This window comes from Pseudonaja textilis, chromosome 1 (assembly GCF_049901715.1).
Source record: "Pseudonaja textilis isolate UNSWEBS1 chromosome 1, rPseTex1.2, whole genome shotgun sequence".
Classification (NCBI taxonomy): domain Eukaryota; kingdom Metazoa; phylum Chordata; class Lepidosauria; order Squamata; family Elapidae; genus Pseudonaja; species Pseudonaja textilis.
This window is the reverse complement of record NC_141990.1, coordinates 86,221,388-86,243,778: the sequence shown is the minus strand read 5'-3', so window position 1 is coordinate 86,243,778 and position 22,391 is coordinate 86,221,388. Positions and strand designations below refer to the sequence as shown.

General features: G+C 35.9%; 2 long non-coding RNA genes across 5 annotated transcripts in view; one reads left to right on the top strand and one right to left on the bottom strand.

The window, feature by feature from the left end:
• Positions 1–1,751, bottom strand: part of LOC148127711 (uncharacterized) — a 168,280-nt gene extending 166,529 nt beyond the window's left edge. The window contains exon 1 of the long non-coding RNA XR_015744871.1: positions 1,648–1,751. This is a non-coding gene — a long non-coding RNA (uncharacterized LOC148127711). The remainder of the gene's footprint in view (positions 1–1,647) is intronic.
• Positions 1–18,251, top strand: part of LOC148127710 (uncharacterized) — a 69,545-nt gene extending 51,294 nt beyond the window's left edge. The window contains exons 1-4 of one of the 4 annotated variants that reach the window (XR_015744865.1): positions 3,825–3,862; positions 5,835–6,009; positions 16,522–16,667; positions 17,620–18,251. This is a non-coding gene — a long non-coding RNA (uncharacterized LOC148127710). Of the gene's footprint in view, positions 1–3,824; positions 3,863–5,645; positions 6,010–10,729; positions 10,820–16,521; positions 16,668–17,619 lie in introns of those variants that run through there. The other 3 variants (XR_015744864.1, XR_015744866.1, XR_015744867.1) reach the window with 3 other exon arrangements.
• Positions 18,252–22,391: the final 4,140 nt, after the last annotated feature.

Sequence of the window (22,391 nt, the reverse complement as noted above, 5' to 3'; positions counted from 1 at the left end):
CATGCATACTTTCTTCAGAAAGACCCTATAGGATGGAAGATACGTAGGCCTGTTAATACTTAGGGAAAATCTATTGAAACCAGTGGGACATTAAGTTACGATAAAATTAGGTATCATTTATCTCAATCATTTTAACCTATCTAGCATGACTCTTGGGACCTTGGCTTAAAATATAATAATGGCTCTCACGTTTTTCAATTCAGATTTTTTTTTTACCCTGAGGTTCATGAATTCCTTCTCATTTTTTTCACAGGTAGTGAAAATATTCAGAAGAATATGTGAATATTTTATTCATGTGCCTGTTTGTTGAATTTAGAGATTACCAAATTGTACACCTGATGGTAGTTTATGCAAATAAAAGCATGGTTATGCATGTTTGTGCGAGAGAGCAAAGTTAATACAGATAACCTACCCAGTAATTAAAATGAAAACATTAGGAAAGCAGTGGAATAATCACATGTACTCCTTCCAAAGAGCATTAACATTTAAAGGCCCTGGAAAAGGTTCTTTTTTAATTGCTTTGCAAAAAGATGCCAAAGTCAGTGCCAATCTACTCTCCAGCCAAAGGCTATTCCACAAAATAAGGGTCAGCACAAAGGGCTCCCATCCATCTTATCACACGAATGATAAGGCGATGTTCAACATTCCCTACCAGGATGAGTATATTGAATGGGTTGGTTCCAGATGGAGAATATATTAAAATATATATCTGTACAGGTAGTCCTCAACTTACAACAGCTCATTTAGTGACCATTCAAAGTTACAACACTGAAAAAAATGACTTATGACCATTGCAGCATCGCTGTAGTCATCTGATCAAAATTTGGACACTTGGTAACTGACTTAATATTTATGATGGTTGCAGTGCTCCAGGGTCATGTGATTCCCTTTTGTGACCTTCTGACAAGCAAAGTCAATAGGGAAGCCAGATTTGTTTAACAGCCGCAATGATTCACTTAACAACTGTGGCAAAAATATTGTAAAATGGGATAAAACTCACTTAAAAACATCTCACTTAGCAACATAAATGTTGGGCTCAATTGTGATGGTAGGTCAAGGACTACCTGTACACATATAATATATCTACTAATCGGTGAATATCTAAAAATATGAGAGCACTATTTGTTGTAAATACATTGAGTAGAATTTGTATAAGAAAAAGAATGTTGGGACTGGAAAAGGGAAAATAAGCTAACTTGGATGAATAGGTCAACTCCCGCTGAAGGAAAAGTCATTCTGGATGGCTACCATGAGTATGCCAGTCTGGAATTGAGCAATGTAGAAATATTGGGAACAAATAATTAAGTAAAATGTCAGAATGCTAGCATTCTGAGGAACCACATCCTCACAATACAGTTTTAAGAGTGCCAGTTAAGTTTCAGCATACCAGCAGCATTTCTAGTGCCCTGAAATCTTTTCGAAGAGGAATGATTTAACTCAACTATCTCCCCATATGACCATGACTAATCATGTCCAAAAGGACAAAAGGGAAAAACAAGCACCAGACTTTTCAACACAAGCAGCATATGTTTAACAAAACAAACAATTGAAGAAACAACCCTCCCAAGGCTAAATGGAAAAGGAAGAAAAATCCTCCAGGCTTTCTGATAATATCGTCTAAAATTTAAATGTTAAAATTTCACTTACCTCTTTTACTCCTAAGCTGCCTAAATCTTGTTTTGCCTTATGGATGGTTTGTTTTTGTATCCTAAATAACAAAGCCTAGCAGGACAAATTGAAGTGTTTGCTTCCTTGATCTGAGAGTGGTAAAAATATACCGAACTGTGGACTTGCCTTTCTCATTTAATGATTTTTTTTTAAAATTGGTACATCTACTAAGTTTGGACTGGAATTGCCAAAATTCACCCAAACAAAATCATTGTTAATAGATCCAGATGTCAACTTTTTCTCTATTTGAAAAAGCCTAAGAAGTGATATCTAAGTTGTCATAGACTGTGACTATAGGAAGAGGGTTCCAGGGCATATACTCTATAAGCAATGACATTTTCATGGAATAAAAGAATTGCTCTTGGGGTATTTGTTGGAACTGAACAATACCTCCAAGTAACTTTAACGGCTGAAGCTGGGAAAAGCTTCTCTGACAGTGGAAAATTCAGTCAGCTGAGAATTAACACATCAAAAGAATGGCATAAATGAAAAAAAAATGTAAAGCTTTAGATTCAGAGTAGGAAAATTTTTGCTTATTTTTGATATATAATGATTGAAAAGACACCACCTTGCCTTGCTTCAGAAGATATTCTTCTCCATAAAATAATTTGTATAAAGATTTTTTGTTTTGCTTTCAACTGTCATCAGTAGAATCTGTGCATGTCTTTTAAGTTAATTTAAGATATTTGTGGGGTTTTTTTGTACTGTAGAGTTCAATGCTCCAGGAAGGAGCATTTCTAAAATTTGTGAAAACAATGAGTTGGAACAAAACAACCACCAGGGAATCACTTGGCAAAGAATGATGATTAAAGAATATGGAAATATTTCACTTATCTTCTCTCATATTACCAGATCTTATAAAAAGATGCACAAGAAAGAATACAGTAGATAAACAGAGCTAGCCCAAACATTTTGCTGCCAGAGGCAAGGATGTCTCTGTTCTCTTCCATTGGATGGTTTTATTTTCTAACAGCTTCAAAGCCAACTGCACTGGCAACTACATCTTCAGCTAATATTTAGATAATATTCCAAACTACATCTCAACACAAACTGACAGCCTAGGACAACTGGAAACCTCACAATTGTTACTGAATAATCTTGTTTAATGAGACAAAAAGAGAAGATTATTAAATACATGACTGGGCGCCAAACTTATTAATCACATTTTATTATGATTACATTTATATATACATGGCATGTCCTTGCATTATCTACTAAGTTTTGGAGTGTGGCTTCTGGCATGTCAGTGAGAGGCCAAGGATGGTCCTTGACCCAGAAAAAGTTGTAGGCTGGAGAATGGAGATGAAAAGAATCTCTCTTCTCCACTGCTTTGCTAGTTCTTCTTGCTTCTTGCTGAGAGTGTAGCACTTATTTCACTTTGTTTAGTGGCAAAGCTGGTTTGTGAGACAAAGTAAAAATGCTTTTCTTTCTTTCTTTCTTTCTTTCTTTCTTTCTTTCTTTCTTTCTTTCTTTCTTTCTTTCTTTCTTTCTTTCTTTCTTTCTTTCTTTCTTTCTTTCTTTCTTTCTTTCTTTCTTTCTTCCTCCCTCCCTCCCTCCCTCCCTTCCTTCCTTTTTCTTTCTTTCCTAAAGTGAGTTTTATATAGTATAGTCATTTAATTGGGTGGAAAAAAATGGGTTTTAACTGCATTTGGCCCCTTGGAGTATAATATTGTTAAATCATTATATCCAATTCTGCATCTTTATTTTGCTTCATGAATGGGAAGGGTAGTAGTTTCTCCACAATACTAGGGTTTGAACAATACATCTGAGAACATGAGGAGTTGACATGTTTCTAATTTATTTTTTCCCCAAGTGGAGAATGGACTTTTGTGCTTTAATTATCTATTTGTTAAGTTTTGCTCCCTTCATTGTGTGATAATTTTGCTTAGAACTACCATAGGTGGACTGAAGAAATCCAAGAAATCAGTTAGTTGTCTTTATCTTTTTGCTGCCATCTACTGCTGATCTGGATTTTTTTGCAGCCCAGATATAGCAATCCCATTTTTTTTAGGCCTTGGAGCAGAACAGCAGAGATCAATATTCTATAAATACTTCTAGAGAGAATAGCTTTCGGTGCTCATGTAATGATTGACTAGATCTGTCTTGCCATAAATAGTACAATACACTCATTTGGATTCCTGGCGTCCTATTTGGTGCTGCCGCTGTCTGAATTGGCTGTTCCTTTACTATCTTAGTAAGTTGGGCAATCATTCCAGAGGGAAAATAGAGAAGCGTTATCATTTAGTAAACTGTACTTTGATAAGTAAAGAAACATCGTGGATAACTTATTTGTCCTTTGAATGTTATTGCACTTCAGAGATTGCTTATTTTGCTTGCATCTGTGATGTACATTTGAATTATTCAAAGCCTGAGCTCATAAGAGAAACTTTTCCTCCTGTTCTTAAGGATGTGTGCGTGTGTGTGTGTGTGTGTGTGTGTGTACTTTGACTAACAACATACGTGCATGGAAGTGCATAGTGGGAAAATCTGATAGACACTAATGAGCTTCCTCGAAAGGGTTTCTATGGTAGTGCTGAGTGCTATAGATGCCTGGAACACTGAAAACGTCATTGTCTAACTAGTCAAGGACACTGTATTTTTAGCTCCTTTAAGCTAAGGGTAACCATTAATGGTATGAAATCTTATGACTCATGAAGGATGCAAACTAGCAGTAAAATTCCACGAGAAAACCTAGCAAAATCACCACATTTCAGTGAAAATATAAAGGTATTTCTCAAAATGTGCTTGAGATAAAGTTTGTAAAATGTAATTGTCTCCTTCTTGCAATTAAGAGCCAATCATGATCCAAAGACGTTTTCAACACTTCTGAGTAAACATACAATTCCTGAGGTTGAATTTTTTTTTTTTATGGTGGTGGTAGTAGCAGGAAAATGCCCACTTAGGTTGTGTAGATTGTGATAAACATTCAAAATATATCTTCTGAAATATTCTGGGTCTTCTTATTTTGAATAAAAAATTTGAAAAACGTTGTGTTATTCAGTCATAGAGCCAGTAGAAGAGAATATTTATAGCGCAGGGTTGAAATGAGGGGTCCTTGGTGCTGTCTCAGCTTGGTTGTTTTCTTGCAAATGTTTCATTACTAAAACTAGGTAACATCATCAGTGTTACCTAGTTTGGGTAATGAAGCAAGAAAACAACCAAGCTCAGAGAGCACCAAGGATCCCTCAATCATGAGCACTCCATATTTTGATCCTATTCCCAATATGACTTCTCTTTTATTGTATGTAAAAGAAAGAGAAGAAATTATGGGTATGTTAAATCTCAGCATCAGTATCTCTTGTCTGTAAATCTAGCCCCACTCCTGAACTCTCTGTTTATTGTGATTTATTGGAAATTTTAGACGTTTTTTTTTTTCCTGGTAAATTAAAATATTGAGTTGTGCCCAGTACTGCTTGGCTGGATGGTGGATTGGATGCTGTTGATTAAATGGATTCCTTCTTTCTCCTGAACCATGCATATTCCCCAGATTGCTGTGAATGATTGTCTGGTCCTGTAACAGTAAGGGGATCTCTATGCTTTATGCACCCATTTATAAATTGGGTCAAACTGACTATGCTACTGCCTAAATCATAAGTCTTGAGAAACCTCATAGCAATGTATTCATTTTATTCACATGTTTACTTTGTCAAAGAGAGCACAGTAGTGTAATTACTTTATTGGACTTTTCCTGATCTAAGGCATCAATATGACCTGTAAGCCATAAGTCAGATGTGTTTAAGCACTTGGTTTTACAGATTAATTTCTCTGGCATTGTTAAAAGCTCTCTGTCTTATAAAGAGATTAAAGGAAACTCGCCACATTCCAAATTAATAATACTCTGAGTTTTGCTTTGTATACTGCTATTACAGAGGGACAGATTATTACAAAAGCCTTGATATATGCTTCTCATTAACAATTAACTTGGTGCAAAGGTTTAGAAAATTGTTTGTGACTTCACTTGGGAAGCTGGGCTACTGCTCCTGAGACTAGCACAATTTAACAAGGTTTGTTTCATTCAAGGACAGTCTAGAGTCAGCTCTGCTCATTGGTATAGGGAAAAGCAGAGATCCGACTTTACAGAATTCGCATGGCACATGTTCAATGTTGCATCATGAACATGGTTGAAATCTGGTTGCATCTGTACAGCAGTTGAATGGTTATTACAGCAAATCAGCTTCCTGGTCCCGGAGGCCCAGAGGAGGGCTATCCAAAATGCCCAGTAGGTTTGGCAAAACAACATAGCCATGGAAGAACAGACCCAAGGGAATGAAAAGCAACAGAAGCTTCCGTTGCACAAGTGGAAATCTGTTTCTGTTGAGGGAGATCTATAACCCAATGAAAGCAAGAAAAAAATGCTAAACTTCATATTATTTATGAAAGCAATGGCAAATTAAAAGTATAATACAGGTGTAGGTGCAATCCCATATGCAGGCTTTTATTATTTAGGATACTTATTTTAATCACACATGAATGATGTTGATGGACATTGAAAAGGTGGGTATAAAATCACTCAGAGACTAATCTTATACAAATGTCTATTTGGAATGAGGTACCATGAATTTAAAACATTTATTTCAATAAATATACAGAAGATTACAGCATAAACATTTGTATAGTTTGTCCTACCATCCCACCTCTGCTTCTAAGCATGGACAAAGGGGCATGCATGCTTTTTCCCTATTTATAATGCAGTACTAATTCTTCCCTGTCAGTTTTTGCAGATCAATCAGACGAAGAAATTCATTGGCATTGATATTCATACTACACCTGTGAGGAACTAGTTGAGTAGAAGATTACTGCTGGTGATAACTGGCTAAAGATCTAAAAATGTGAACATGAGAAGACTTTTATGTGTTTGCTCACCAATTTATATTTAATATTTATGTGCTGTGTTTGTTTTAATGTGTTTTTCCCCCTTTTAATTTATTGTTTATTTATATGTTGTATAACACCTATTATAAAGTCATGTTTTTTGAATTGGGCAGTCTTATAAATCTTTGAATAAAATCAATGAATGAAATGAATCAACCAACCAACCAAACCAGTTGCATCCAAGGCTGTACCTTTGGCTCCATGGACTTGATTCAGTCCTCTGAACTGTGTTAATCTGCAGGTAGCACAGGATGCTTGTTACCTGCCAGGATTAAAAAAAACAGTGCAAATCTAGCCTTCCTTGTCATGTCATGGCAAAAATGGGTGTTCCCCACTGCTGAGTTGAACTACTTCCCACTCATCCTCAAATTAGCAGGTGTTGTGCCCATGTTGTCCTTTTTGAGTCCCTGCACTCCTATCCATTTTCCTCTAAGATGATTAATTTCAACAGACTGTACTAGCATTAAGATTGCCCCTAGTTTGTGTTAGAATAAGTGGAGGAGTTTCCCATATAACAGGAGCAATTTAAGGCTGCCTCATTGGGAAACAAGGTAAAGGTGACATGAACTAATAAATCAGACAAAGGAATCTTGGAACAGGGAGGCAAAAGGTGTTGTTAGAGAATGTTTGTTCTGTGGTCAAATGCAAATGGGAGTTGAAGTCCACACTGCTTAAAGTCATTATAGTTGAGAAATACTGGCTTAAAGACTGATGGGTTTTCAGAGGTGAAAAACTGCTTGGTCACTCTTTTAGGTGGGCAGCTATGGGTTAAGGCTGGACTTTAGTGAGAGGTGGAACCATAGCATAATACTGTTCAGTTAACTTTTCACTGACACCAGATTGATTGATTGAATGAATGTATTGGTTGCTCATCTTTGCTTTGAAGTTATTCTAGGCGGCTTATAGCATTACAGTTCTCAGTGCAAACTCAATCACAGCTTAGCGCACCCCTTTGTAAACTGTACTGCTAAAAGGAAAGCAGTGGAATATCAAAAGCTTAAAGACTTCCTCAAAATTGTTATTTCCTAAGTCAGGAAAAGAAGGAAGAAGTTAAACGATATCATAGAATTTGATAAATAAATAGAACATTGCTTTTCCCCCATTTACAGGAAACCCCTAGGAAAAGTTATAGTGGTGGGCAGAGGCCCCATGCAGGTAGTTTCTGATGCAATTGGCTATTTCCTTGAGGGTCCAGAAACTCATTTTTGTTGGTGAGCTGTTTGTGCATTTACTATGCTTTTGAATGTATTAAGCAGACCTAAACTATACTAAGGTTAGCTCATTCACACATGCATGTCTCTCCCTGAATGTTCATTTCTTTTTGGTTTCAGTGTCAGCTGATGGCATTTATGTGCAAATGGAATGTGTATGGTTGGTACCACAGACTGAGTTGCATTTCCTCTCACCTCAGTACAAATTCAGAAGTTTTCAGCTAGATCATTTACAACTGCCAGTCACTGATGATATAATAATCAAGTGTAAAGAAGCAAAGTGTTTGTACTGGTGTGAACCTGATTTGATTTGCTCTGTAATAAGCAAGAAATATTTTTTTTTTAAAAAATCAACTTTGTTGATTTTGTATAAAGAGTCACTTTGATAAGAGCCTAGGTGGTGCAGTGGTTAGAGTGCAGTCCTGCAAACTACTTCTGCGGACTGCCAGCTGCCTGCAATTTGGCAGATTGAATCCCACCAGGCTCAAGGTTGACTCAACCTTCTTAGGTGGGTAAAATGAGGACCCAGATTGTTGGGGCAATATGCTGACTCTGTAAACTGCTTAGAGAGGGTTGCAAAGCATGTAAGTCTAAGTGCTATTGCTGTGATAGTTAAGACAGCCTAGAAACCAGGAGACCGTGAGTTCTACTCTCACTTAGGCACAAAGACAGCAGGTGACATTTGGCCAGTCACTCTCTCTCAGCCCTAGTAACAAAGCAATTGCAAACAGCTTCTGAATTCTTGCCAAGAAAACAGCAGAGACCCATTTAGGCAATTGCCAGGTATCAAGACTGACTGGAAGGCACACAGACATCTATAGAAAACTGGAGTAGATAGCAAGGTATTTAAAAGGATAAGTAGAAAGTAGCAAGTGGCAGAGTTGAATTTATTATGATGTTGCCAAAGCTCTGCATCAGGGGTTTGCAGCATTTGCGGGCTCTTGGGCACATTTGGAATGTATCCTTGATATTTTCTTAATCTTACAAAGGCACAAGGCACAATGGCCAGCTTTCTATCACTTCTTATGGTGGAGGTCTCCAAACTTGGCAACCTTAAGACTTGTGGATTTCAACTCCCACCTGTGCTGGCTGGAGAATTCTGGGAGTTGAAGTCCACAAGTCTTAAAGTTGCCAAGTTTGGGGACCCCTGTCTTATGGGGTTCTCAGGATGCTCTTCTTGGTTACTTCAGCTTGCTTTTGTTTTTTAAGGAGGTGGCATTTTTCAAATTGAATGCTAGGTTGCTGTCACCTATCATTTTTTAAAAAATGTCTTAAGAATGCCTCTGGGGCCAATATGTGTCCCTCAGCATTCTCTGAAATAATGATTGTGCTTGAGCCTGGCATTTTGCTCTGAAGCATTTCAGCCTCCAGTATACTTTTTTAAAAAGTTAAAATAATCTTTTTCTTTTCCTCCCTCCCTTAAGGGACGAGTGTGTACACACATTGGGAGCCATAGAGGCTACTTTGGCCTCATGCAATCTAAAGCATCCTAGTATATTTTACTTAGCACCATTGCAAAGGACAATGGGTGCTGATATGCCAAGGGAAGGGAGGAAACAAAATGCACACAAAAAGAAATGCAACTTTTGCCTTTTTTTTTTTGGCTTAGAGAAACTTTTGAAATCAAGTTAATTAAAAGCATCTTATTTAACACCTTGCATTTGATTAATCATCATCTTAAGAATGTGTGAATGAGATTCTGAAGTGTAACAGAGACCGATGAGGCACACACAGCCTTGGTGCCTCTCCATTTCATTAGCAATTCTTTAGTTAATTATACATTTTAATTTAGTTTAGTAAATTTTCCTTTGGTGGAAACTTTTGGAAGAGATTCACTGAAGAAAATGAGTAGAGGTGAAGTGAGTACATTTTATTCAAGTGGTTGATATCAGACATTTTATTCAAAATTTAACGGCTGATAATAGCAGTTCAAGGTTCTAAAGGACTTCAAAACATAAACCACTGCACAAAAGGAAATTGTCAGTTTATGCACGGCTAAATCTTTTCTGCAAAATAACATAATTTGCTCTTGCCAAGGGAAACATGAACGCATTTCTGCCATACCAATCCCACAAGGATTTATATCTCTTGGGAATGTGGCATTGAATAAAGCATGAGTACTCAAATGTAGAAAAACATGCTTGCTTTTAGCCAGCTGACTGGAGATAACTCAGGAGAAAAAAATTTGTCACATTTTGAAGCCAACATCAGTCCAATTTCTTAAAAGAGTATCTGTTTGAGATTAATCAGCAGCTAATCTCTCTCCAAAACAAATCAAAACTGAGGCAAATCAGTAGAAAATGTCTAGAAAGCTGAAGGTGTTTTAAAACTCTAAAGTTGACAGTGCATATAAAGAAAGCTGACACTCTCAAGATACTTTTCATATTTTTATTTATTTTTCCCTCTCAACAGTATTGATACTTTAAAAGAAGAAAGACTTGACTGGGAATGGGATCATCCTTCAGTTTTTCCAGTGTCACAATGATTCTGATAGGAAGCAAACATGGTTTGAAGTTGAAAGGAAAAGTGGAATTTCCGTGGAAAACATATCCTGAAATTCATAAAACATTTACTATCCTATCTTACAGGTGTCCTGTTGAAGACGTCTATCTGCATCCAGGCCTTGTCTACATGAGTGTTGCATAACCAATTCTGTTTTGTTTTTCCTTCTTCTCCCTTTAATGGATATATATTTTACAATTCAGAGGTGTCAAAATGGTGGTCCTCAGGCTGGATGAGTAAACCACATCCACCCTAGCTCCGCAAATTGGAAAAACATCACGAAACATCTTGTGATGGCAACATGAGATTGCGAGATTGACACTCGTGTTTTACATTGTTTAAATTCCTGGTCTTTAACACTATTTAAATCATGGTTTTGAAACATGATTGTAAGGGGCATGTCTGTAAATAGATGTCAACAAAGTTGCCATGACTATGTCATTGTTGCCTAGCTCTTTTTTTGAATGTATTGCAGGTACAATCTATTTGCAACACGGCCAAACTTCATATATTCGTTGAATTTTCTGACCCTAGCCAGATGCCTCCTTATAGGAAATGGGAGACAGGTATATAAAATAAGTAACTAAAAACAAGACACAAGGGTTCAGTGAACAACAATGCAAATGCTAACCTGGTAAAACAAAATTCAGCAAAATTTAAATAGGGAATCTTTGCTAAGCTAAATTGCTCAAAGCAGTTGAAGAAACACTTTTTGCAGCTTTGAAACAGGATTGAATGGAAATAGTGTAAACTCAACATTATGTGTACCTAAGGGATTCAATAATGAAACAAGTTGGATTAAAATGATCATCCCTGTTCCTTGAACATGGCCAGCTTCCTGTTTGTTCTGAATCTGTGGCTGGCTTTTCCTGTATGGTTCTTGTTCTTTATTTCTGGCAAGAACCTTCTTCTCAAGTCCTCTTTACGAGCATTGCAATGTTACTAATATCACTGTTAGGGAAGGAACTCAGCTAATGTATGGATGATCCCTTAAAAATGATCATTCTGAATCCACCAATATTTGTTTTTCTGGGAGCAAACAGGGGAGGATAGGACTCAATCCTGTCTGTGCTCAGCTGGAAGTCATTTGAAAAACTTTCAAGGGCAAGCAATAGTGTGGGGATCATGTTTTAGATTCCAAAAAATATGGACTGATGTGAAGAACCAGATAAAAATTTGGGAGGGCGGGGATACCTCAGGAGCTGCTGATAATTTATGTTGGGGGATTGGAAGAATAACAACTTCCCTCTTTTGCACACCTCCATCCCCCTCCTAACTAAAAGAACAATCAGCAGAAATGTGAGGAATCTCTGCATAGGATGGTGGGAGAGAATCTAGAAACTGCTGAGATAGTCAATAGGCAGATTGTTCATCGTGTATTGACAGGAGATTAACTGAAGAAACCTCCAGACAATAGAGATTGAAGACTTAAAAAGAAAAGGGGGGTGCAAGCTAGAGGCAAGGAGCTCACTAAATGGGATTGGCTCCCCCCCCCCACTTAACACTATCTATTTGTGCCTTTAGAAAGACAGACAAAACAGATGGATTTTCTTTGCTGATCAAAGTCCTCATATTCCTTTGAAAGGAAAAAAACCCTACATGTTTCATTGCAAACACTGCAAAAATAATACGGGGAAAGCCAGGAGGTCTCATATTTCAAAACACGTCCACCCAGTGAGTTTTGGGGATAAGGTTAACTATCTGAGCCAATCTGCCTTCTATTTTAAACCACATTCCTTATTCATTGGGGTATTCTGTCAACATGTTTAGAATTGCTGATTAGTAAAGCAGCCATGAATCTCAGTGGCAAAACATAGACCCTGACTGTGACATTTGTATTGGTTCATTATATTGCTCAATCAGGTCCCTTTCTGTTAGTCTGAAAAAGTTGTTTAAAAGCACATGTTTTAGCTAATGATGTTCTTATGCAAAGTACATATGACATGTTCCATAAAAATAGATATCATGTGTGGTGGGGATGGGTGAAGAACACTGTAGACAAAATGGATTGCTCTGTAAATTATATTGTAGGCCTATACAATAGTTCTTTTCTTTAAAAAAATTCTTGGTATGCCAGGATATGTTGTTATGCAATTATGATTGGGTAGAATTGTAGGTTTTGCAAAACAAATAGCTTGTGAGTTTCAGCAATCAAGTTGCAATGATGTACCTTGATTGAATGATATGTCTCCTTCACCCACAATCAGGAAATTAGAATACATTAGATAAAATAAAGAAAAAGTGTTAACTGCATAGGGTTGAATCCAAACAGGTTGAGTATAGATTGTCCCAAATGAAATGAATTACATTTAATTTAGTCATAACTAATTTAAATTCATTAATTTCAGAGATCCTCCTTAAAGTACAACCAGGTTTGAATTTAACTCAAAGACCCAACTCCTTTCCTTGGCACAGAATCTGGATTTCATCAAGACAGATTTTAGCCATGCAAAACTCTGCTAATAATTCACTCTTGAAAATTTATTTCCTGATTCATAATACCCTGTCTGAATCTGGAGTAGTTTAATTTGCTTTTATCATCACAGTTGCTTTTGACAGCAGATGCCTCAAATTCTTGACTCCCTAGGATGCTGCAATAATACGCTTTTTGGGATGCTGTTTTTGAAGGAAAATTTTAGAAAGTATGATTATTATAAAAATATTCCATATTATAATTCTAATAGAACTTAACTTTTTGTATTGAAGAATGAAAATGAGAGTATACATTAAGGATAACAATTTTGTCTTTAGTACATTGTCTTGCATAACTTGCATAACTTCTGGCATCAAAGGTTATATTCTAAATTGAAATAGTACAGTAGTAATACAGAATTTCCCCCTTTTTAAAAAGGGATTTTCTTTAGTTTTTTAATTTGTTTATTATATCCATTTGTATACCACCCTATTCGAAGGTTTGTAAAAAAATAAATCCTATATTAAAGCAATCAATCCCTTTATAAAAAATACCAGATGTGCCATATAGAGAATATGGAATAGATATAAACTCAAGTTGTGTTTGAAATACCTTTATGATCACCTTAAGAAGTAAAACATAGAAGAGAATTGGCAAAGATAAATGGTTGACATATTGGGACTTATTGGAAAATTATTAAGGGAAATGTATTTTCGTCAGAACAACCCTGTGAGTTTAGCTGGGTTGAGAATAGATTGACTGGCTCAACGTAACCCAGCTGACTTTCATGGCTAAGGTAGGATGAAAACTCACATCTCCCTCTTTCTAGCCTATTTCCTTGGCCACTATACTAAACTGGCTCTTGTTGTATATGATTGCCAGAGAAATTATCCAGAATGTATAAAGGCATTTCAAATATATTTTGGAAATGTGAACAATATGAAGAGACATTTTACTATGCATGGTGGACGTATAACAAAGCTAAAAAAAATAGATTCAAATACAGAGAATTTTAAATTCAGTGTTCAACTGAAGTAAAACTGTTTTCTTTTAAGACTAATAATGGAATATTATTTCAATGCATGTTTACTGTGATAAGATTATAATGATAAAAGAGAATATTAGTAGCTCAGGGTTGAAATGAGTGTCCTTGGTGATCTCTGAGTGGACCTTAACTTGTTTTTACCATCCTAGTGAATTTCCCTCCCAAGATCTGTTCAGAAATTTCATAGCTACCACACAATATTTACCAAGTAAGAAGTAAGGGCTTCCGGTTTGAGTTCCTTCGTTGATAAACAGAAATCTGCGATCATGCACAGTTTTGGTCTGGGCTTGCCGCTGGAGCGCCCCGAGACGGCTGGTTTTGAGGCTAAGCCACCTCATAGAGATGGTGAAGAGGGGGGAGACTGCCAGCAGGGTTGAGGAGAGCCACATCTCTCCTCCTCAGCTGGCCATTACTCCCTTTCCCAAAGGTGGTTGCAGTGGTGGTCAGAAATGGCCACCTCAAAGAAGAACTTGACTGGAAAAGAATATGCAGAAGGAAGATAAGAAGTGAAAGTTTTGGCTGACCGGGTTAAATTGCAAAAGCAACAACTAAGGTACCCTGGAATTTAAACTTACAAAAAAATAACATTGTTCCCAAAGAAGAGTCTGAAGCAGCGAAGAAAAGTGAAAGGGGAAAGGTTTGGCTTTTTTTTTCTTCTCTCTCCTTCCCTATACTGACAACTAAGAGACTTAAATAAGAAATCAGAAAAATCCGCTTTGACATCAACAGGCAATTAAGCTGAAAATAAAACAAAATGTCAAAGGGATAATAAAGATTTCTTGACACTAATTTTTTTTTCATAAGCAGGAAAGGAGAGAAAAAGAATAAAAGGGCAGGATCTGGAAAGAGGGAGGAGACTGCCTGGAATTAAAATGAATCAACAGTAAAACTTCAACAAGACTTCTAAAAGATACATTTTAACTGAAACTTTGTAACTAAACAGTAGAACCCCAGGAAGAGAAAGTGAAAAAAAAAGAGCAAAAAGAAACAGCTTGCATGTATTTGGATTACTTGGTGATCTTTGGATTCTTGGTTATTACATTTGAATGACTAAAATTAATCGGGTGGTTGTTTAAAAATGTATACAATGGCACTACTTCTGGATGAATTGAAAATGGAACTTAAAAAGTACAAAGAAGATGCGCAAGAAGGGAAGGGTTCTTTTGGCTTCGTTTTTCAATTCTTAGAAATGGAGATTTGGAACTATGAGAAACAACAAGAAACATCTGCAAAACAAGAAGACTGGGACAAAGAAGAAGCCATCTTTAATGAACAAGTAATTCTATGTGGGAAAGAAAAAGGAAAGGGGGGAAAGAGAATGGAGAATTTAAGACTTAAAAAAACAACCAAAGAAAAGAAAAATAATTTGAAAAATAAGTATAATACTGAAAAGCAACAGAAGAGGGGAATACAGAAGAGAGAAATAGACGTAGAGAGACAAGGGGGTAAAAAGGGGACAGAGAAGAAGAGAGGGAAGAAGGAAAGGAAAAGAAGTTACAGAGGACCGAAACAAGATATAGAGAAACAGGGCCTATTTAGAGATAATGGGTGAAAATTTAACTGAAAAGGGGATTCTGTAAAGGTACATAAGATTGTATTGTTATATTAGTAATGGAAATAACTTTAGAAAATTGGAAACAATGTATGATTAAAATGAGGGATAAAATAGTTAGTGTAATTTAGTGAAATGTTTGTTAATAAAATAAATGAAATAAAATAAATGATAAAATTGAATTAGGAAGGGACCAGAACATTTTAATTAGTTAATATTTTATAAAATATAAGTGAAGAGGGGGCGGAATTAATTATGGAAAGCTTATAACTGTTCCCATAGAAGTATATTTAATTGAAAAATAATGTTAAAGAAGTTAAGATTTTAATGAATATTAACATTAATGATAGAATTGAATTGGAATGGAATGTGTTGTTTTAATTACATATATTTATATATTTTTTAAAGAATATAGTGTGTATTTTAAGAATGTACCAAGCAGAATCCGAATGGAAGTTATATATTATATTGAATGTTATAACTTTAAGGTATATATTGAAGCCTAAATAAGAGTCAAATGGATAAACTTATAAGATATAAAGGTGTCATACTCTAAACAGCAACTATAGGAGAAACTTTGTTTAATGAGAAAAGATAATATGAAATTGAAACAGGACAGACATAAAGTATAAATGTAATGATTTGAATTGAGACGAGATAATTAAAATAAAATTGAGAAAATTAAAAGAGGGGAGAAGCTATGTAGAAAATGTAAAACAGTAATAAGATATGGAATAGAACATAAAAATGAGCATGAAATTGAATTTGTGTCTGTACGAAGAAATGTAACCCTGGATTACGCTACTTTCAAAAAAGATGTTTTATTTGTATTTTTTTTGTGAAAACTCAAATAAAATTTACAAAAAAATATATATATTTACCAAGTAAGCCCCAATCATAGATACTGTATTGAAAGGAAACTGTTATAGAAGAGAATTACAACATGATAGGGAATTCTAGAATGATAGTGCTTTCACTCAATATTAAAAAGTATCTGGTGGAAAAAGCAGGCCCTACTCAGGGAAACAAGAATCAATCAATTTGCACATTTATTTTCATCTCTCTCTCTCTCTCTCTCTCTCTCTCTCTCTCTCTCTCTCCCTCTCCCTCTCCCTCCCTCCCTTTCATCTATCTGATATCTATTCTGCTTTCTTCTTAATTAAAGCAATTCCTACTTATAAGCATTACAACTTTGTGATTTAAAGGTAGCTCTGCTAGTAGTTTTCTAAGAAAATCTGCATCATCATCTTTTCTTTAGGCAAACTAACCCAAATGAGAATTGGCTATTTTCTCCTTCCCTCTTTGGTTTTCTCATGAGGAGGAAATTTGGTAATACATTGGCTTCTGAAACCCAAAGGAGGCAACAACGCCCAGCAGGACTGGAAAGTACTGTGGCTACCAGAGGTAAGGACTGTGCTTTGTTTGATGATGCTTTAAGCAAAATACCATTTTGAAGTGTTCCCTCTTTTAAAGCTACTAGAAAGCTTCATTTTACTCTGATTGCTCAAGTGTAGTGGAGTGTTTAAGGTGATGGGCAGCAAGGGTGGAAGTTGAGGGCAGAGATTCTGCTTCACATCCACTTTTTGCCATGAAACCATGTGATGATTTTGAGCAAGCCTTTCTTATCCCAACCTATCTGACAGGATTGAAATTGTTGAGAGAAAATTAGAGGCAGCAGTATTTATGCTACCTTGAACTCTTGGAGGAAAGCCAAGATAAATATAATAAATAAATGGGTTCTACAGATGCAGAAAATCTGTCTGAAAAGTTAGAAGACGCTTATGTTCACCCTCAGTGCCTAACATCTGTAATATTAATCTCATCCAATTTAAATTAATTCATAGTACAATCTTCATATTGGATACCAAAATCAAGAGCATATCCATGCTCTTATATCATGGATATTTGATTGCAGTAGGATCAGGAGAAAAAAATAATACCAGTGAGACTTAAATTTTAGAGAATGTTAGCAATATTTATTAAAATACAATAATACAAACTCATTGGTGGGTTTGTTAAGATACGTACAGAACTAACTCAGATTGGGGCAAGTGATGAAGAGAGGAGAGGGATGAGATTGTTTTCAGTGAAGCCAGAAAGCTATCTATACTTGTGAGAGGCAAGCTAAGAATATTAGTTTTATTATAACTAGTTTTATTGTAACCATAGTTATGCCTAGATTTAAATTACAGAGTATTAAGATAAAACAGCTTATAATATGATGACAGTACTCAATTGAGTACACTGTTGAGAACTCTGTCAAATTGCCCTAAGGCATTTATCTGATGCATCAGTAGCTACTTAATATTTGGTATTTAATAATTTGCATGATTAAAAATTCCTAATTTTATTACAGTTGGGAGAAAGAGGCTTTGCTCAAGCTGAGGGAAAGAAGTGCTCCTGAACTGCTTGAAGTTTTCTACCATGCACAGAAATGCCAATACCAAAATATTTTTTTCTGCCAGGGTCTTTTCAGTTCCTTCATCTACAAATTTCACTATACTACAACCATTCTTTAAGGGAAAAGCAGCAGCAGCAACAGAAGATCAAATTGCTAGGGTTTAGTTGTCTTGAATTGTTAGCAGCAACTCAACATAAAAACTACTCTAAGCTGAAGAAGTTGTTGTGTTGCTTTTCATTTTGTTCCCCTGTATCCTGTTTCCATTTTAGATGATTTTTTAAAAATTGTATGCCTAAAGTCTGTTGTTTTTCAAATCAGTGAGGAGCACTATTGGCAGAAAAGCGAGATAAAAATGAATGAATCGATCAATATATTTATAGAATATTTATAGAATCAGCTCATTCAATAAATGCAATTGTCCCCTAATAAATTTAGACAGTTACTGGTGCCACAAAGCTTACAAGTGATTAATGCTGCAATGTCTACTTTTCCCACTGTGAAGGAAAGAAATTGGAAAATGGCTGAAGGAAACTGAGAGCAGTACATAATATACCATGCTGTAGCTTTTCTATTAAACATGAACATTATCTGCAAAGTATTGTCGACTCTGTTCTGAATTTTAGAATATATTGGACTTTTTGTTCTTTCAAAACATGGCTTTAAAGTTTTTGATGATTTGCCCCCTCCCCGTTTTTTACTGATTATTTGAACATAAAAAACAGTACAGCTGTGAAATCCAAGTCATAAGGCTATCAGTATATTTCTGGAATTTATCTAACTCAGTTCCCAGATAGAATTAATTCATCATTTCTCACATCTTTTAAAACCAAGCCTTCAGCTGGGGCTCCATTACAAATATTTACTTAGTATATGTGTTTGTATACAATAAGCAGTCTGAGAAAATGAGAACAAGATTTGCTCCTTTTGAATTACTTCTGAAAATAGAGCAAAAAACCCCACCCAGAATATCAGCTGAACTACAGATTCTGTGACTGTAATATCCTGGTAAAAATTAGTTGAACATTTGCCATCCTCATATGACATGACATTGAAATACTCTATTTGGTTTTAATAGGCTTATTGTTTTATGGGGTATCTTCCCAGCATTGAAGAAAGTTTTAAAGTATTGCTAGCTTTGAGCCTTCGGAATATATATTAATTTGCATTTATCTTTGTTGTGACAATCAGCTCCATCTCATTAGTAGCTGTGAAGAAGTGGAAAGTGGGAGTGAAATGTAGATCTTTTTCTTTTTTAACACTGTAATAATTAGTAGCTGGTTATGAAACAGCTCACATCTACTAACTGCAGAACAGATAAATCTTTTAATAACAGAAGAAGAAACTGGTGCACATTAGCATATAAGCATATTTACATCAGAATAACTTGTCAGGACGGGAAGATGTGTATTTTGCTGATATTACATTGGCCTTGCTATAGATGCCAATCTGAAGCTTCAGATGAAGTTAGTTTGAACAGTTTGGTCTTGATCTCTCTATGTGAAAGGAAGGATTTATTTATTGGGTTTATTGGGTTAATTTCCCGATTGAAGTAGCCGGATGGAAAAGTGCTTAGCATTAACCAAGCATTAACTTTTAGTTTGTTATTCAACATCTGCACAAAGCTGTTAGGAGAAGAATCTGGTGGTTCAGAGCTGGAACTATCAATGTGCTGACAATATTCAATATCTGTAAACCAGATTGGAAATGCTGTTGCAGTCTTGTCCCAATGCCTGGGGGCTATGTGAGTCTGGGTGGGGGAGAACAGGCTTAAGATGAACAATAGTGGTATATGTGCTGCTTATCTATACCCTGTGTTTTGTCTCTAAAATAGAATAGAATAGAGCTGGAAAGGACCTGGGAGATATTCTAATCCAGCCCCCTGCTTAAGCAGGAGAACCTATACTATCTCAGACAAGTGACTGTCCAATGTCTTCTTTAAAAAAAACCCCAGTGATGGAGCACCCATGATTTCTGTAGGCAAGCTGTTCCACTGGTTAATTGTCTTTACAGTTAGGAATTTTTTTTCCAAATTCCAGGTTGCCTCTCTCTTTGATAAGTTTCCAACCATTATTTCTTGTCCTGCCCTCTGGAGCTTTGTAGAATAATTTGACCCCCTCTGGACAGGGACAAAACTTTGCCCTATTCCTGATGGGCCATGATTTGAGGTTCACCTGAATTCACAGCTCCTAGTGGATCAACAGGTAGAGGATTTTTCCCAGTTTTGATTGGTGTGGCAGTGGTGGGCTATTTGGGGTAGGGGAAACTAATTATATTTACTACAGCCTTTTCACCATGCATTTAAGCCAGGGTTGGAAAACCACAACCTAAAAACCAAAACTGGCCCGCCTGATTATATGGCCTTTAAGTAGATGAGTGGCAGATAGTCAGACCTTCATCTGAGTTAAACTTCAAGGACAGGAGCAGGGATTGAAGGTGGGTGTCCTGGGTGACTGAGGTAACCCATTAATAGCTTCCTTGTTGACAAAAAGACATAGTTGTATTTTTTGGCCTGCAGACCTGGCGGCCATGACTGTGGTAGCAAAGGAGGGATGGGATCTGGCTTTTTAGAAAAAAAAGTTCACCAAGCCCTGATTTAGATTGCCACAATGAGCTCTCCATGAGACTATCTTTAAAGACCACCTTAGAATCTTCAGGATGAAAAATGAGGTGGCTTAATGATTGTGGATGGATGTAAATTGTATCTATAGCTGACAGATACAATTGAAAGTACTGGTTTTAATCCATAAAACTCCTTATAGCTTGTACCAGGTTTCCTGAATTTCCTACTTGAGTTAGCCTAGCCATTTTGATCGTGCTGGGAGAAGCAACTGTTCCCATTTCTGGTAGCTTGAAGGCTGATGTGCAAAAATGCTGCTTTTTGATGATGGAGCCTCTCCTCTGGAATGGCTCCCCATTGCAGGTTTGTCTGTATCCAACATAATTTGCCTTCTGGAAAAAATTGAAAATGGAGCTTTCCTAAGGGCTTTTCCTCTTGACCCCATGTTTTCTTTGTGAGGGGAAACAAATACAATATACAGTACTTAAGAATAACTTATAAATACTCTCACATTTTATTATGTTTGCTTATTTTTATGAGCATCTGAGAGTCTTGTGATTGTGGCAGGATGCACATTTGATGAAAAAGAGATAAAATGAACCAATGTCTATATTTTATTCTTGATTAATAAAATCAGATTACTCGTGTTCAGCTTTGAAAGCTAAATGTCTTTGTAAAACAGCTCAGCATTCTCTATAAGCATCTGCATAAGCCAGTGAATACCGACTTTTTATTGACGCTATGGAGAATTATGTTTTTTTCCTGGTTAAATATGAACTTGGAGTTTACTTTGATCAATATTTGTCAGCTCAATACATTTTAATATTGACTTCAACGATGTCAATCATGTCTGTGGAGTTATTCTTCAACAACATATGCTGTCCCAGTCACCTTTATATTTTTATTCATTTTCATATATTTGAAAGCGGATGACTTTTTGCAAATGCAAAATGTTTCCCTCTTTTTCTATGTCATGATCAAATCTGATCAGCATTTGGACAGCTTGCTGATTTCAACAAAGCATCCAAGGTAGCTTGAATAGCATTCACCTATTCAAGGTATAGAGCTAATTAATGCACCTATTAAAATGAATCAATCACAAAAGAATAAATTTCTCTGGATCATGCATTCAGTTGCTTTGATTTAATTCATTATTTTCTCTCCACTGAATTCAAAAGACATAAAATAATATGCAATATATTTTGTTTTTATAAAGTTGAAAAAAGTTAATATGTATTAAATGTTTTAAGTATCTCCTTATAGACTATTTTATACTTTTCTTTCTCACCTAAGAAAAAGCACCTTATCATTAATATTTGCTTTATTATAAAAAGATCTAATAAATAAATAATCTGTTTAAATGATGAACTACATAAAATATTATACAATGGGTTTGCACAATAGGCTTTGCTCTATTTTCTCCTGCATAGGTTCCATAAGTGCTTCAGAGGATAGTATAGTTGTCCTGAGCAGGTATATCAAGCATTGGGGTAGGAGAAAGGGAGATTAAAAGGAGAACTGAAAAGCTATTCCACCAACAATCTGAAAAATGGACAACTTCAGATAGAACTTGATAAGTGAGTAAAAGAAGCAATTGTTCAAATGAGAGAACCAACCTAGAACTAAGGACAAATTTTCTGACAACAATTAATCAGTAGAACCACTTACCCCAGAAGTTGTTAAATGCTCCAACACTGGAAGTTTTTAAGAAAAGATGGGACAACCATTTGTCTGAAATGGTATAGGGATTCCTGCCTAAGCAGGGGGTTGGACTAGAAGACCACCAAGGTCCATTCAAAGTCTGTTATTCTAAACTGAGACGTTTGATTTAACACATCCATTTGACATAATTTGAAAGTTTGCTTAAATACACTGCTTGCATTCAGGATTGAGGAATACACATGATCCTAAACTGACAATCACAATGAGGTTAATAAGACTGAAATTGAAATTGCTGAGAGCTGAATCATCTGCTACTTTGTGGATTATTTTCCCAATCCATTTTTATTGCTCTTATTGCTGCATTTGAGAAATTATAACCAAATAGGGTATTTTTATGCAAGCTTATATGTTCTTATTTGGAAGTAAGTGCTTCTTGATTCCAAGAATGGCATACTATGTATACGTGCATTCATACATATCATATTACTTCATTTTCTGTTAAATATTT